Consider the following 14687-nt stretch of genomic DNA (forward strand, 5'->3'; position numbering starts at 1 on the left):
AGCATCTAAAACACGGATCACAGGAAATGCTGCTTGCGGGCTGGCACTGGGAAGGTTCCAGTCGTAGAAGGGTGTGGCGTAAGCACAGCTGTTCCAGAGCGGTGGGGAGTATGTGCATAGCGACATGAAAGGGTTCAGAGGCGGCTAAACTGCTTAAAGGTTTGCTGAAGCTCCTGCCGCAACGGTGGTAGTGAGGCTGGGGAATTGCCCAGAAACCACTGGGCCAGCTACACTGGAGTACAGACAGCTACAGCACAAGGGAGACTGTGCCTCACCAAGCTAGATCTCCACAAGCTCACCGTGGTGCTGTGCCCACACTCACAAAATAACTCACTGAGTAAATGAAGAACTTGGTTTTCTGACACACCTGCCACCACCGTTCTATAAAGTTTTTGTAAATATTTACCCAGGTTATTTACAGTTGAAAATGGAAACATAAATGTCAGACCCTGAGGGATTATTTAATTAAACCCTGGCAATTTATGCAATAAAACACTATGTGTACCAGGCTTTCTTTGGAGGGTCACCAACCAGGTCCCAAATCATGACACAGAGATTTCTTATGAGTTATGAATACTCAGCCTTAGCCTAGGCTCATTTCTTGCTAGCTCTCTTAACTTAACCTGATTCTCTTTATCCATGTTTTGCCTTGGGGATGTTTACCTTTCTTTCCTTCTGTATATCTTTCTTTCCAGCTGACTCTAGTCTGCTTGGCTGTCAGCTGACTGTTGGCTGCCTGGCTGGCCCTGGCGTCACCCTCTCCTTCTCCCTCCTTCTCTTCCCCTTCTCCTCTTAGTCTAGATTTCTTCTCCTATTTATTCTCTCTGCCTGCCAGCCCAGTCTATCCCTCTTCTGTCTAGCTACTGGCCATTCAGCTCTTTATTAGACCAGTCAGATACTTTAGGCAGGCAAGGTGAAATAGTAGCACATCTTTCCTTAATTAGATCTTTACATCTTAAACAAAGGCAACAGGAGTAAATACAAAACACCTTTACACAGTTAAAGGTAGTAAGTCTATCACACTATTGAGACCACACTTCCTGAGAAACTGAAGTCTCCTCAGGAGTCACACGCTGGAAAAGGCAAAAACTGAAGCCTGGGTCAGCTGGACGAGTAACTCGCCTCTGGGATGGAACTGACAACTTCCTAAGCCCCTTTGCAGGGGAGACCCAAGAGAGAGCGATGAATCACTGCTGCCCAAAACTCCACCTTGATCTGTCTTGGTAGGCTCTGGTTGACTTCTTGCAACCATGGCAGGACCCACAGGTGAGTTGAGGGGGTCACTAGGCCTCTTGGCTCCTGTTCCCAGTGTGGCCTCATTGAGTGAATCTGTTTCTGTTTTTCAGCCCTGCATCACTCACTGCTTGTCTAACTGGTGTCCTGGAGACCAGTGCCAGAGCCTAGCTTGTGTAGTCTGCCAGTCCCGTCTCTGACCCGAACAACTATGGCAGCAACACTGGGCATTATGTGCACATGAGCGAGAGGGGGAGAAAAAGAGAGAGGGAGAGAGGAGGAGAGAGAGAGAGAGAGGAGAGAGAGAGAGAGAGAGAGAGAGAGAGAGAGAGAGAAGGTAAATGACACACAGAGTCCATGCTGTGCATTATGTACACATGAGTGAGGGGAGAGAGAAAGGGAGAGGTGGGGGAGAGGACAGAGAGAGGGAGGGAGGGAGAGAGGAAGGGAGGTGAATGACAGAGTCAACGCTAAGTGGCTCTAAAGCTGTGAAGCCGGACTTTCCTGTTTCTCCGGATGTCTGCTCTCTTTTCAATGAACTCACACTCCCTTTGTCATCAGAGAGGAAAGCAAACACTAAAAACATGTTGCTCCTCCCTATGTCCACACACAAAGCAGAGTGGCCTGGCAGACGGGGGGAGAGCTAGGCAGCCCCCAAAGTGTGTGGCAGGCAACTTAAAACTGGTTCTCGGGCCAGAGACTTTTGTCCGCCTCTGGACCTCTACAGAATAAAAGGCAAGGTTGTCCTGTAGGGGTAAGTCTGTATTGCTGGAGACTGTGTAAAATGCTATGGCATGGAACCGGCTATAGTGCTTTAAAAATCTAAGCTGTTACTTAAAGAAAAAGAAAGGCTTTTTCATCTTTCAGTTTGAAAAGGTCTTTAAATCATTAATGCTAGCAAGACTGAGATGAAACAGGCCCTTTAATACGCATGACAGGGAATGAACTGGGCACTACTGTCCAGAATGTAACGGTGCGATGTTTTAATGCTCCAATCTCTGTGATCTCATCTTTAGGGTTCTGTCTATGGACATAGTCCTCCATGAGTCAGAGGGTCCTGCTAAGACTGGAATGGAGTGTGCATATACTGCCGAGAAATAAAAATGTTGGAAATGCCCTGCAACGTCCAAGAAGGGTGCAATTAAATGAAATATTAAAGTAACAAACTTGAGAAAAAGGAAAAGAAATTATTTCAAAGCTAAATTTGTTTTATTTGCATTTCAAAAACTGGATTATAAACTAATGATTTTAAAATTACTTTAGGTTTATAAAGAGCTTTGTTTCAAGATTGTATGTACGTCAATGTAATAAAAAAGATAGTAGGAATGTCAGTAACTTCACAACAGTTTTCCTTTTCCTGAGTTGTCTGCCGTGAGTATTTGCCGGTCCAAAGGCAAGCCAACCTTTTTTTTAATGTAGAGGCTTTTCAAAAGAGAAGATCATTTCATTCCCTCTGTAGATTCCATTGATCTTTGGAATGAAGAATGAAAGAAGAAAAAAATATTCTTTGAAAAAGAGTGTATTTTGGGTTCCTATCCCCAAAGCAACGTCAGAAAAGCCAGCCTGGTGGACTCCTATCACTTATTCAGGGAAGCGGCCCTGAAGGGGAACTTCCAAAGCCTGCACACAGCCAGGCTCTCCTGCAGCTGCACGAGACAGGGTCAGAGCAACCTGGGCTTGTTTCTTGCCAGTTTCTTAAATTACCCCGCCTACCTTTTATCTTTATTCCTCTCCTTCTTACTTGGTGTCTGGCTGGGTGGCTGGGTGGCTGGGTGGCTGGGTGGCTGGGTGGCTGGGTGGCAGGGTGGCTGGGTGGCTGGGTGGCTGGGTGGCTGGCCCCTAACGTCCTCCTCCTTCCTCTCTTGGTCCCAGATGTCTTCTTCCCACCAGATTTCTCCCCATATTTATCCTGTCTGTCTGCCAGCCCCTCCTATTCCCCTCTCCTGCCTCTCCATTGGCTGTTTGTCGCTTTATAAGACCATCAGGTGTTTTAGATAGGTGCAGTCACACAGCTTCACAGAGTTAAACAAACGCAACATAAACAAAAGTAACACACCTTAAAATGATATTCCCCCAGAGGATAGTCTCTGCTTTGGAGTCATGCAAACCTGCCATGCTTTCTGGGTCCCCTCCCTTCCTGCGTGTTGTGTGTGGCCGAAAGATTATTTAGCCTCCTTGGGCCTCGCTTTCCTAGATTATGAGGTAGAGATGATAACCTTGCTTCTTTCCAGGTGGCGCACACTGGTACAGCTACGCCGACCATTAAAATGTGGAAGCACTTCCATGCAAGTCAGTGAGCAGCTTTCCTTCAGGGTTCCCCAAGGCCGCCAGTCTACATCTCTCCCGAGTCCTACAAGGTAGGCAGAGAAGCACTGTAGTCCCTGCTCACACACAGTGGCAGGGTGTCCTTTGAAGGACCCTTGAGGAAACCGGGGGTCGTTCTGCATTTTGAACATCGTCTCTGATTGTGGGAATAAAACATGAGCAGGGTGGGTCACATGGTGGGATTATAACCTACCAAGCTTTGACATGTGTACAAGAAGCATATGTACGCAGAAACTGCTCAGATCACGAGGGTGTGGTCCCCCAGGGAACCAAGATTTCTGCCCTGGAAAGCTAGGGAAACTGACAAGCGGCCTTAAGAGCGTGGCAGAGGGAGACCTCAGAGATAATCTCTCCCCTTTGAGGGCTGCTGGCCCACATTCAGGGAAGGGGCTCGCACCTCATTAAAACTCATTATGAAGAGTTCACAACTGGCTGGCTGTCCTTCAGAACCTTGTCCTTCAGAAAAGAAAAGAAAAGAAAGGAAAAGAAAAAGAAAGAAAAAAGAACTTGGCCTGTGCAATAAAAATAGGGGTTTTTGTTTTTGTTTGGTTGGGTTTTTTTTTTTTAAGAGAAAGTAGAAAAGCCTTCGTTAGACTCTAACATATCATCCAGGATCCTCTCACAATGATGAAGCTGAAAAGCCAAGCTTCAGTCTCACCTCACGTAAGGCACAGGCTGCCAACTCTTCAGAAAACAGCAGCTCTGAGGGGGAAAAGATCTTTAATGTCTGATTCTGGTGTTTTCTCAAGGTTACCTACCCCAGTCCTGTAGAGACGGATATATGTCAGTCTTAGCAGAGCTAGTCCGTGGGAACCATTCCCGTAGCTCTCCCCACCGCAGCCAACATTCTCCGCCTCCAAATAGTGTGGGGGAGAGAGACCTCGCAGGACAAAATCCTAAGAATCTCCTCACACCAGGACTCCAGCCAGTTTGTCAAGAAAAGGTATCCAGTCCAGGTTTTGAGGGATACTCAACTAAATACACATTATGCGGGAGCAATGGCCGTCTCGTCCTTGATGACCGCACCCACAGAACAGAGCATAGGAATGCTAGTGGGATGAGGCGGCTCCCCGGAGATGTAGCACTTGGTTGGAAGGCTGGCTCTCCTCCCCGGAGATGTAGCACTTGGTTGGAAGGCTGGCTCTCCTAGTCCGAGAGCGCTGAAATGCCAAAGCGTTCAGAGCTGGGCTTTCACGTGCCCGACTTCCGGTTACACATGTGCCTGTCTTAAGACTGCCTGTCTTCGGTTCTTGTGAAGTCTGGGGCAAGCCAAACACCACGCACTTGTGGGTGTGTCTTTCCTGGACACTCACTTGGCATACCTGTTATACTAATTTGGAATCTTGATACTTGAAAGCTTCCAGAACCCCTAGAGACAGTTTCATGAACTGCTATCATTTGCTTCTGTTTTTAATCCTCAGACGACAGAAAATGTTTTGAACCCTTAAAACTGCTCTTTGCACGAGGGCAACGTTCCCTTCGAAGGTGATCTGTCTGTGACGAAGGACAAGCTCAGCTCCCGGAATGTCTCATCTGCTAGGTTTTTCTGGTGACTTCTATTTCAAGGCCTCCTCTCCCTAATTAGCCTCCCCGATCGGACTGCTGGATACCTAACTAATCCTGAGCTTGCTCTCTCTCTGACTAGAGAGAGAATTGTGCTTGGTTGTGGTGAGTCAATGGTGCTTATGCTATTTATCAGCGAGTGATATTTTAGAATCCCACGTGGCAGCTGCTCAGAACTTTCTTTTTGGTAATATTAGATTGGGAATTACTAATGGCGAATATATAAACTCTCTTTAATATGCAGTCCAATCAAAGTTGTTCTCAATATCTAGCTTCCTAAATTCAAATCAGTTTCCAAAGTAGAGTAGTCTGATGAAACATTCTTTGGGGGACTTACAGAAAGGTTGAAAGCACTTAGAGCATCCATGTTATTATTGATGTTATGTTATTATTGATAACAGCATAATTTGGGGTGTTGACTTGAACAGATCATGGGCTCTGCATCTCTGCCACTTTAATGTACTTTCTCATTTTCTTCTCAGCAGCAAATAAAATATTTCAAAAAAAAAAGTTGAGCGCGAGACAAACAGTTGTGCGTGTGTCTTGTCTGTTCTCCAGAGGCATTTTTTAACATTTGCCTGTGTTTGTTATTCTTCTGAGAGGAAGGAAGTGGAACGAAATGAGTGTATACCAGCTAAAGCACAACTGGCAAATGGATTCGCAACATGATTCTTCAAATGATTAACAAGCACACTTCCTATAAGCAGCACACATCGGTCTCGTCTGTCTCACCAAGCAGAAGAGAAGAGGAATCTGATGAGCTCAGGAGTCTGTGGGAGGCTAGATGATGAAGTACCAAGGAGACCAAGCCAGAGAATTGGCAAATGTCCCCCAGCAGCCTTGCTAAGACCTATAGCCTGCCCTTTATTGATTGAGCAGAGAAGAACAAAGGCCAAAATGACTTAGGTTTGTAAACTGGCAGATAGGCAGCAAAAACTTGTTGCCTTGTAACAAGACACAGAACCAAAGAAGGGACAATGGCATAAATAGTTGCTACATCCAGGATGCCACAGAAAGAAGAGGTGATTAACCAGTGACAGAGGAAACGAAGTCCCGGGGATAGGTGCGAGCCCAGAACTAAAGTTAAGTATACAGCCCACCCAGGTAGGAATCCATTAGGAAGGTTACATGGATCTCGAGGGGTGGAAATTGCTAGATTCCCAAATGATGGGCAGGGTTGCCTATTTAGGACTTGTAGTGAGGTGATTTGTATCCAGTTGTGCAACCCTTACCTTGAAAGAAGAGAATTAGAGTTGACATCAAACGTCTGGAAAGCAGTAATTAGGACAACAATTCCATGTACAGCGTGTGCCGCAATGCCACCACCCGCAAGTGGCACCAGCTCGGTATTGGCTCCTCCGGAGATTTCAAGAAACCACTGTGATGCAGTCTCTGATCCCAGACTGGTACATGACTCTCATGCCTGAGAAGTTAACTTCTCTGGTAGGAATAGACGCCCAGCAGGTGGCTCAAGGGAAACTGGGCTGTCTTATGGGAAGACGTTGTTTTCAAAGACGAAGGTGTACCACCAGATGCCCTGTGGCTGTGGGAGGGAGACCAAGGGATTAGCCAAGGCATATGCTCACATAACAAGGATTTTCAGAAACGGACATCCTCAAAGAACGTAGGAAATCCATACCAAATGTCCCTCTTAAAGTGATGGCAATCCATTAAGACCTCTCCATACCCTTACCCCCTACCTTCCATCTTGTTAGGATATTTAAGAATGCAGAGGGGAACTAGCAACAAGGCCCGTCACATTCTGTTCATTTTCTTCACAGAGGTGCTGTGCTGGGCTTGGGGAGAAAGCTCTAACTTTACATGAGATTGGAATTTTGACTGAACATCCCAGGTGATAGAATTGAGAATATTCTAGGTTTTATTTTCCAAGGAATGGCAGGCATACCCACACCGATTTCGTCTGAGACAGATTATTTCCCTAGGAGTGGATTTGCTTGCAGTGGTTGTTAGAAAACAAGTAGTTCTGTGATCGTCCCTTAACAGTCTTGTTTGCTCTGTGCCGTGGCGACACAAAAATGAATGAGTAAAGAAGCAGGCAAGTTAAATCGAGCTGGAGAGTGCCTCCAGAAATGAGGACACATTTGGCTGAAGTCGTGCAAGACTGGCAAGGCCTGAAAATCTGCTGGAGACTCCAGGGCCAGAATCTACGGTGTGTTTAGGTAAGTAGAAGAATCCAGCTTGAGTGGGTCCCTTTAAGGACCTGCTCCTGGCTTTGCCTTTCAGAAGAAACTATCTCTTGACTCAATGTCTTCATCGGGAAGGCAACAAAAGCAGTCTATTTGTAAAGATTAAGCATTCCTCGGTGAGCTCATCAGATTTGTTTTTCTTAAAAGAGAGTTGACATTTGTGGCTGGGTGACTGGCTCTGATTCTGGGGTCGCACCTGCCTCGCCTATCATGGAGGGTGTTCACGCCCCAGTGTGACACAGTCTTGTGTGTGAGTTAGGGTAACAAGTGTGCTCTCTCTTCTGGACACTCATGGCCAGCACACGCTGGCTACCCACGTTCCTGTGTTCCTAGACTGGGAAGTAAGTCCATGCTGAAGGGGCGGAGCAATGGCATCCAGAGTCATGGCGATGGAGCATAGCAGGAAAATGAGCATCGTGTGACTCCACGGCAGGATCTCTCTATAGCCTCCCACTCTCCATCTGCTCTGTCTCCGCATGTTGTGTGCAGAAGTGGCTGGCTTCTATTAAGGAATCACCAAGAACCATTACCATATTCAACCTTGGCTCTCGAGTTAACTCGTGCCGTGATCAAGACCAAGCAATTTGCCTTTTCAGATCTAAGCCTTACGGTCTACTACAAGTCTGGACTAGATCAGTGGAATTAAATAAAGTAAATGAGGTGAGTTGTTTTGTTTTGTTTTTTGCTTTTGTTTTGTTCTTTGAAACATACTCCAAACCCCTCACTAGAAATCTGTGGTTCCGTTGATTAACAGGAAGGTCAGTTGAAATGTTAAGATAATAGTAAAAAGATTTACAACACATTAAAACACACAACCACCTCTAAGGCTTCTAGTGGATGACTCTGCCACCTGCTATAGTCTGTCCTAGTTCCTTAATGAGTGTTTTCAGAACAACGATGTCACATGAAATCTAGTGTACGTCAAGTAAATACTCGAAATCCATAACCTGTGTTCACAGGGATCTCTGTCCCCATCTCAAATCCCAGCACCCTGCTGAGTGCGCACTGACCGGGTTTCCCACTAGCGAGGTTAGCTGCACGATCGAGCAAAACGTCCCCAGCGGCCACGAGACGATGCAATCCCGATTCTAGTCCTCCCATTAAGTCTAGGAGTTCCCGCATCTCTTCTGTCACTGGGTGAAAACAAATATTTATTCCTTCAGGAGGCACTGGAGAAAGTTCTCTACGTAACTAAGGACCCTGGTCTAGAGGTTTCCCAAGCTACCACTCTGAGCATAGCCGGAACTTTAGTCTCTATTTTCTAGCTAAGGGCAAACTTGGTTCTGGACAGTTGAAATTTTAGTATCTGCCTATGTGTCATCCTGCCCCCTTCCCTTCATCCCACCCTTCCTATATCGTCAAGAGTACACGTTCATGTCACTCTTCGCTGTGGCGCATAATGAAATGTCTTTGGGTTATGCAGTGTCCTCTGGATCCTTGCCGGTTTTTGATGCTTTCTCGTTTGTTCGATCCCAGTGCCCAGAAAGCAGTGGCGGTGTCACTGAGGAGTGGCTGGTCCTTCTCGGCTCTTCACGTGGGCATCCTGGACTGAAATCCTCTTCATGCTGGGCATCCTGGACTGAAACCCTGGCTCTGGCTGTGAGAACACACTCGTGTCCTTTTCTTTCTTCCTTGGTTCTTCTCTGCTCCACTGGTTCCTTCATCTTCCGTTTCCCTCTGGGACACGGCGTCATACAGGATGAGGGAGACTGGGTGAGAGCTAGTGTTCTTCCCTCTAGGTAATCCACACATTTCTAAAGCCCAGCCGGGCACCTGTTAGACGCACAGCCGTGCCAACCACGGTCTGAGCATGCGCCAAGATGAAACTGCAGCGGTGGAGCGGGTTCCTACAGCATCCTCCAGTTTCCATCCCAGAAAGACCACCGAGCTGGGTCATGCGTGACCCGTGCCTTGTAGCTCCACTTCCGGCTCGCGACTCTGAGAAACACAAAGGGCTTCCCCTGAGCCTCTTAGGTGGTTGTGTTCCCTGCAGCGCCGCATGCGAGGGCTTATAATAGAATGCAGTGATCTGGATTCCCCGGGCTCACATTTGCTTTGTAAAAGAGACTTTGGCAGAATGAAGCAACACCTTTTCCTCTCTCAGCGAAGCCTGAAAGCAACGCCATGGACCCACTGTGAAGTCTGTGAAAATACAGCTTCCCACTGACAGACGAGAAATGACTTTCTTCTCTAACCCCACTCCCCCCCCGCCCCAAGTGAAGAAGACCATTGGTTTAATGAGTGCAGAGGCACACAGAAAATGATTTCTGGGAATGAAAATGTCCACTTAGTGCTTGAAAAAAAAAAAGATTATTGCTATAAAATAGTATGCTGGGTAGGTCAGCCTTTGGGAGACCGGTCACTAAGAGAATGGGAGAGTTACAGACGCATATAGCGCTCTAGATGGCAAGCTGCTTACAGCCAACCATGACAGAGCTGTACTTCTGGATCTCCTGCAGTCAACACAGTCCCGGAAACGTACTGGGTACAGCACGTGAACTGGTACAAGAGAACGCATCCCGTGGGGACAGGTGGCCTGTCTCAGGAACAGATGACATTGTCACTATCGGTTCTCCATGGCTTGGTGTGGCTCCAGCATTCCAGTTGTGCTCCTCATCCCTCGCCTGTGTGAGCATACTTTCCCAGCGCACCAGGAACCCAGGGCCTTGCAGATACACCAGAAGAGAACATTCCAAGGGCTGTGGCCACCCCTGTCGTTCCTCAGTGGACACACCCGGGTATTGGGACTTTGAAGGGAGCAGTGAGAGAAGAGAAGACGTATCAAGGGAGGGGACGGAGAGAGAGGGTGGCGCGATGCCTGTGACAGGAAACCAGAAGGGAGAACTAATGGGGAGAGGAAGAGGCCACAAGAGGGGAGAGGGAGGATCAGAACAAAGTGCACCAACATATGTAAAGTTAATTAACAATAGTGGAAAATGCATATTCCTTTAAAAGTAGTGACAAGATTCATGAGCATTATTGAAAAATCCCATTCTCCTCCCTTTATTTTCATCAGACAAGAACTTGTGCTGTTATGGGAAGGGAATGCCATATTTAGTTAGGTACTTCAAAAAAAAAAAACCAAAAACAAAAAAGCGTCTTATTCCTGGGTGTTGGTGGCGCACGCCTTTAATCCCTGCACTTGGGAGGCAGAGGTGGGGGATCTCTGTGAGTTCGAGGCCAACCTGGTCTACAGAGTGAGTTCCAGGACAGGCTCCAAAACTATACAGAGAAACCCTGTCTCAAAAAACAAAACAAAACAACAACAACAACAAAAAAGGGTTACAGTGCTATCTTCCTTTGAGGGAAAAACAGATCATGTGCAATTACTGTTTGCTGTAATATGTCTATTCTTTAAGAACAACAACAACAAGCAAACAAACTTGTGAGTGGGAGCCACAGGACTGAGAGGGGCTCTGGGGTCGAGGAGGAGATGGAGGATAAGCACTGAGCCAGAAGCAGGGAGATGGTGTTTGTTACCATGGTGACGGCATCTATCCAGGCTGGATGGCGCTGTGGCTGACTTGTGGGAGAAAACACTTTCCTTGGTGACTGTGTAGCTGAGGACAGTAAGAATGTAAAGAACCAAATTAACACCCAGTCTGACAGCCTGGGCCATGTTTCCTTGAGTACGCTGGGCTATGCCGTCTATGGGTAGCAGTCTACAGACGGCAATCTACAGGAGACAATCTACAGGTGACAGTCCATGGGTAACAATCTATGGGTGGCAGCCTACAGTCAGCAATCATCTACAGGAGACAATCAACGGGTGACAATCTGTGGGTGGCTTTTACGGGCGGCAAACTGTGGTAGCAATGTACAGTGGTCCTCTGTGGGCTACTTCAGAAGTTTTAAAATACATGGACTCAAAAAGCAGAAGACTGATCTCCCGCTTTAACATGAAGTACGATTCCAAGAGTGAAAACAATGTGTTTGTCATCTAATGGCCTAGCTTGTAAAAGGCCAGAGGCAAGGGTTGTATCCAAGTCTTGTTTTAATTCAGCCTAATGCATTTAGCGGAGACCTACTTTCATCAGGCCAATTGTCGCGGCAGGAAAATTCATCAACGGCACACTTCAGACATCCATGGTGGATGCTCACCCTAGGCCAAGGCCGGCCATCTCATCACCACTTCCTGCATCTCGTGGATTTCCTAGAGAAATCACTGCTGTCCTGTTTCTGACTTGGTTTTCTGATGGCTGCTTAATTAAATGGTTAGGAAAAGATCACCAATGACAGGCTTCAATGTTTGTCCATTAATGTGACAATATCACAATTCACTGCCTGCAATTAGTAAATGGAAGCACACATCAATATGCATCTGTATACACAGGGTTCACATGAATGAATTATGCTATACACATTGAGCTATAATTCTCATTTATCAAAATCCCTTAACAAATATTTACATGTCTTTATAGATAATCTACTTTATCGACTGTTGTATAATGTTCTACAGTATGGATATACGATAATTTTAGACAAATATAATTAATGAATATTCCAATTGTTTGTAATTTTAATCTACAGAGGGAGGGTTGTAAACTTCCTAAGAAGGATCAGATAATAAATATTTTCCATTTGTGCAAACATAAAGCCTCCATTGCAATTATTCAAGTCTATTGTTGTGATAATGAAACAGCCAGAGATGATAAATTGAAAAATGAATATGGCTATATTCTAATAATACTTCGTTTTCAAAACCAGACAGTGGGGTGGACCTTGGCATGGTCTGTATCTTGCAAATCTTGATATAAGTTTTGGAGAGATGTTGTTGTGTTTACATGGCCTTGCTTCTTCTATTAATTTTTAAATGCATATATGCAAATACACACATACACAGTATCAGATAAGGGTCATCATAACAAAATGTCCAAGTCTGGTTGCTTTATACAACAAAGATGTGTTTTTCACAGTTCTAGAGACCAGGATGCAAGATGGAAATATGTGTTGGTTACTGGTGAGGACTCTCCTTACAGAAGCTAGTTGCTGCATGGTTCATCACATGGGTAGGATTAGTGGAGGTGTGGGAATCACAGAAAGAGAGAGTTCTTTTGGTGCCTCTTCTTTTTAAAATTTTAGTATACTTAGCTCGATGTATTATTTATCTTTAAAAAATGTACAGCATTTAATATGAATATTGAAACCTATTTTTCAATCTCTCTTGGGTACCATGTCTTCAAAACTCTGTTGTACCTTACCCTTACTGCACACCTCTCCTCCCTCCCTTTATTTGATTACTATTACAATCAAAGAGATGTATTACATACATGTAAATGTGTAAATACAACCTGCTGACTCCATTTCATGTTGCTCATATACCTATGGCTTTAGGGCTGACCACTTAGTATTGTATGACCAGGATACCTGCTGTGAGATTGTGTCTTCTATATAGGACAGGGGAGCTACATCCATTAAATGTCAACAATTTTGTAGCCTCTACAAGACCTGAGCAATGACACCACCAGTTGACATGCCTACGAAGATCTGGGAAATACCACAGGCAATTAATGATGCTGGTACCTCTACTTTTAAGGGCACTAAAATCTGTCTTACAGCCACCACCCCCCTTTCATGACTGTTTCTCCGAAGATCACATTGAAAGTTAGTCCCCTACACAATGAATTTTGGAGGAATAAGTTCATAATATTGAATAGAAATGGATTTTAAAATTATAAATATTAATGTGTACCGTAAGATTTTCTACAGTTGATAGTTCTATCAAAGTCTGTGAGAGCATCCAATTTCCTACATGTTGTCACTAGGACCTTATTATGGGTGATATTATTATTTGATCATCTAGTGGGTAAATATTTTGGTTTGATTTGCATACCTTTAATTACACATGAAGACAAATTCATGTTTATTGATGAACTATGTTTTTTCATCTAGGAATCTCCAATGTATATCTCTGGTCAATATGCCTATGTTAACATTTTTCTCATTGATTTTATTAAATTCTTTATGCAGGAGAGATGTCAAGTCTTGTTTACTTGTCAGCAATGTGTGTTCCCATGACAACTAGATGTGGCCTTTAATAATACCCATCATATTCTGGAGCCTTCTTCCGTGTTGTCCCTTGCCCACTTGATCAAGTTTCTTGAGGTCAAGACTACTTATCTCCACTTTGTCCCTAGCAGTGACTACAGTTTCTATCTTACAACTTTTGTACCACAAGCGATTGATAAATAAACTAATAACACATATTGCAAATGTTTTGTTTCACTTTCTATTAAGTGTATAGCATCCTTAACAACATCATTTAAATTTTTTTGGGGGGGGGACTGGTTTTTCGAGACAGGTTCTCTCTGTATAACAGCCCCAGCTCTGCTGGAACTCACTCTGTAGACCTGGCTGGCTTTGAACTCAGAGATCCACCTGCCTTTGCCTCCTGAGTGCAGGGATTAAAGGTGCGGGCCACCAGCAACAGCACTATTTTTAATTTTTATAATCCAGTCAGTTGACTTTTCTTTGTAGCACTAAGCTTATTCTAAGGTTAGAAAGGCCTTTACTCTGAAACAATTAAAATGTTTCCTCTTTATCCCGTTGTACACAGAGCTTCAGTTTCTACAACTGGACACTTTAGTGTACAAATCAGTTTCCTATGTTTGAGACAGGCATTTAATTTTGTTTTTCTCCTAATTAATGTTGTACTATCATTGAATGATCAATTCTGCACCATCCTCATATCCAATTACATGTAACACTGGCACATTTGGTATGTGAAATATATCTACCTGTCATTTTTTCTCCAGCACAGACACTGCACCTGAATCTACTGCAGTTTCAGCCAGGAATTGCAGCTCTGTGGTTGCTGGCTCACTTCTCTGGTCTTGGCCAGGGTGGGACTTTTACATCCTCTGGTTCTGCCTCCTGCCCCTGCCACCAAATGCAGTTTTAACTAGACGTCTATTGTTCTAGTTCTCAATAAGACTGGGGTATCAGAGGCTGGGGTGAAAACCTGCTGGCTCAAAGAGGCTGAGGAGTAACTAGCTGACCTTCCCTCTTACTTTGGTGTCTCCGAAAAGCCTTCCTTCTGCTCCAACAAACCCGAAAGGACGGCCACACTCAGAGTCCTTCCCTATTACTTCATGTCCTCTCTCTATCCATCCTTAGGACTACTTTCTAGTGCTACTTGCTACCTGCTGGCTCTGCCTCCTGGCCCAAGGTTGATTATATTTAATTAACGCAAATGCAAACTCAGAGTTCCAAGTGTTATCATATATCCCACAACATCTGTCTGCTTTTCTTCTTTTCTGATTCTTTTTACTCTTTCCTATATTCACGGAAGAACACTTTGCTGGTAAAGGCAGTTTCGGTTTGTCAACCCGCTGTTGAGGCTGTCAGTCATTCCCCACA

General features: G+C 45.0%; 2 long non-coding RNA genes across 12 annotated transcripts in view; one reads left to right on the forward strand and one right to left on the reverse strand.

Annotated features, from left to right (window-relative positions):
* Nucleotides 1–4808, reverse strand: part of LOC121142725 — a 190919-nt gene extending 186111 nt beyond the window's left edge. For 2 of the 7 annotated variants that reach the window (XR_005879772.1, XR_005879767.1), the window contains exon 1: nt 4317–4808. This is a non-coding gene — a long non-coding RNA (uncharacterized LOC121142725). Of the gene's footprint in view, nt 1–2946; nt 3035–4316 lie in introns of those variants that run through there. The other 5 variants (XR_005879769.1, XR_005879773.1, XR_005879771.1 and 2 more) reach the window with 3 other exon arrangements.
* LOC110342210 lies at nt 1848–13534 on the forward strand. Of its 5 annotated transcripts, none has more exons than XR_005879776.1 (6): nt 1848–1987; nt 2250–2893; nt 3465–3590; nt 4980–7988; nt 8805–8927; nt 9068–13534. It is a non-coding gene; the product is annotated as an uncharacterized LOC110342210 (long non-coding RNA). The 5 variants fall into 5 exon arrangements; XR_005879775.1 differs by having other exon boundaries at nt 4980–7301; nt 7662–7988; nt 8805–13534; XR_005879777.1 differs by having other exon boundaries at nt 4980–7301; nt 7925–7988; nt 8805–13534.
* The last annotated feature ends 1153 nt before the right edge of the window (nt 13535–14687 follow it).

This window comes from Mesocricetus auratus, unplaced genomic scaffold, assembly GCF_017639785.1.
Source record: "Mesocricetus auratus isolate SY011 unplaced genomic scaffold, BCM_Maur_2.0 Super-Scaffold_100010, whole genome shotgun sequence".
Taxonomy (NCBI): Eukaryota; Metazoa; Chordata; class Mammalia; order Rodentia; family Cricetidae; genus Mesocricetus; species Mesocricetus auratus.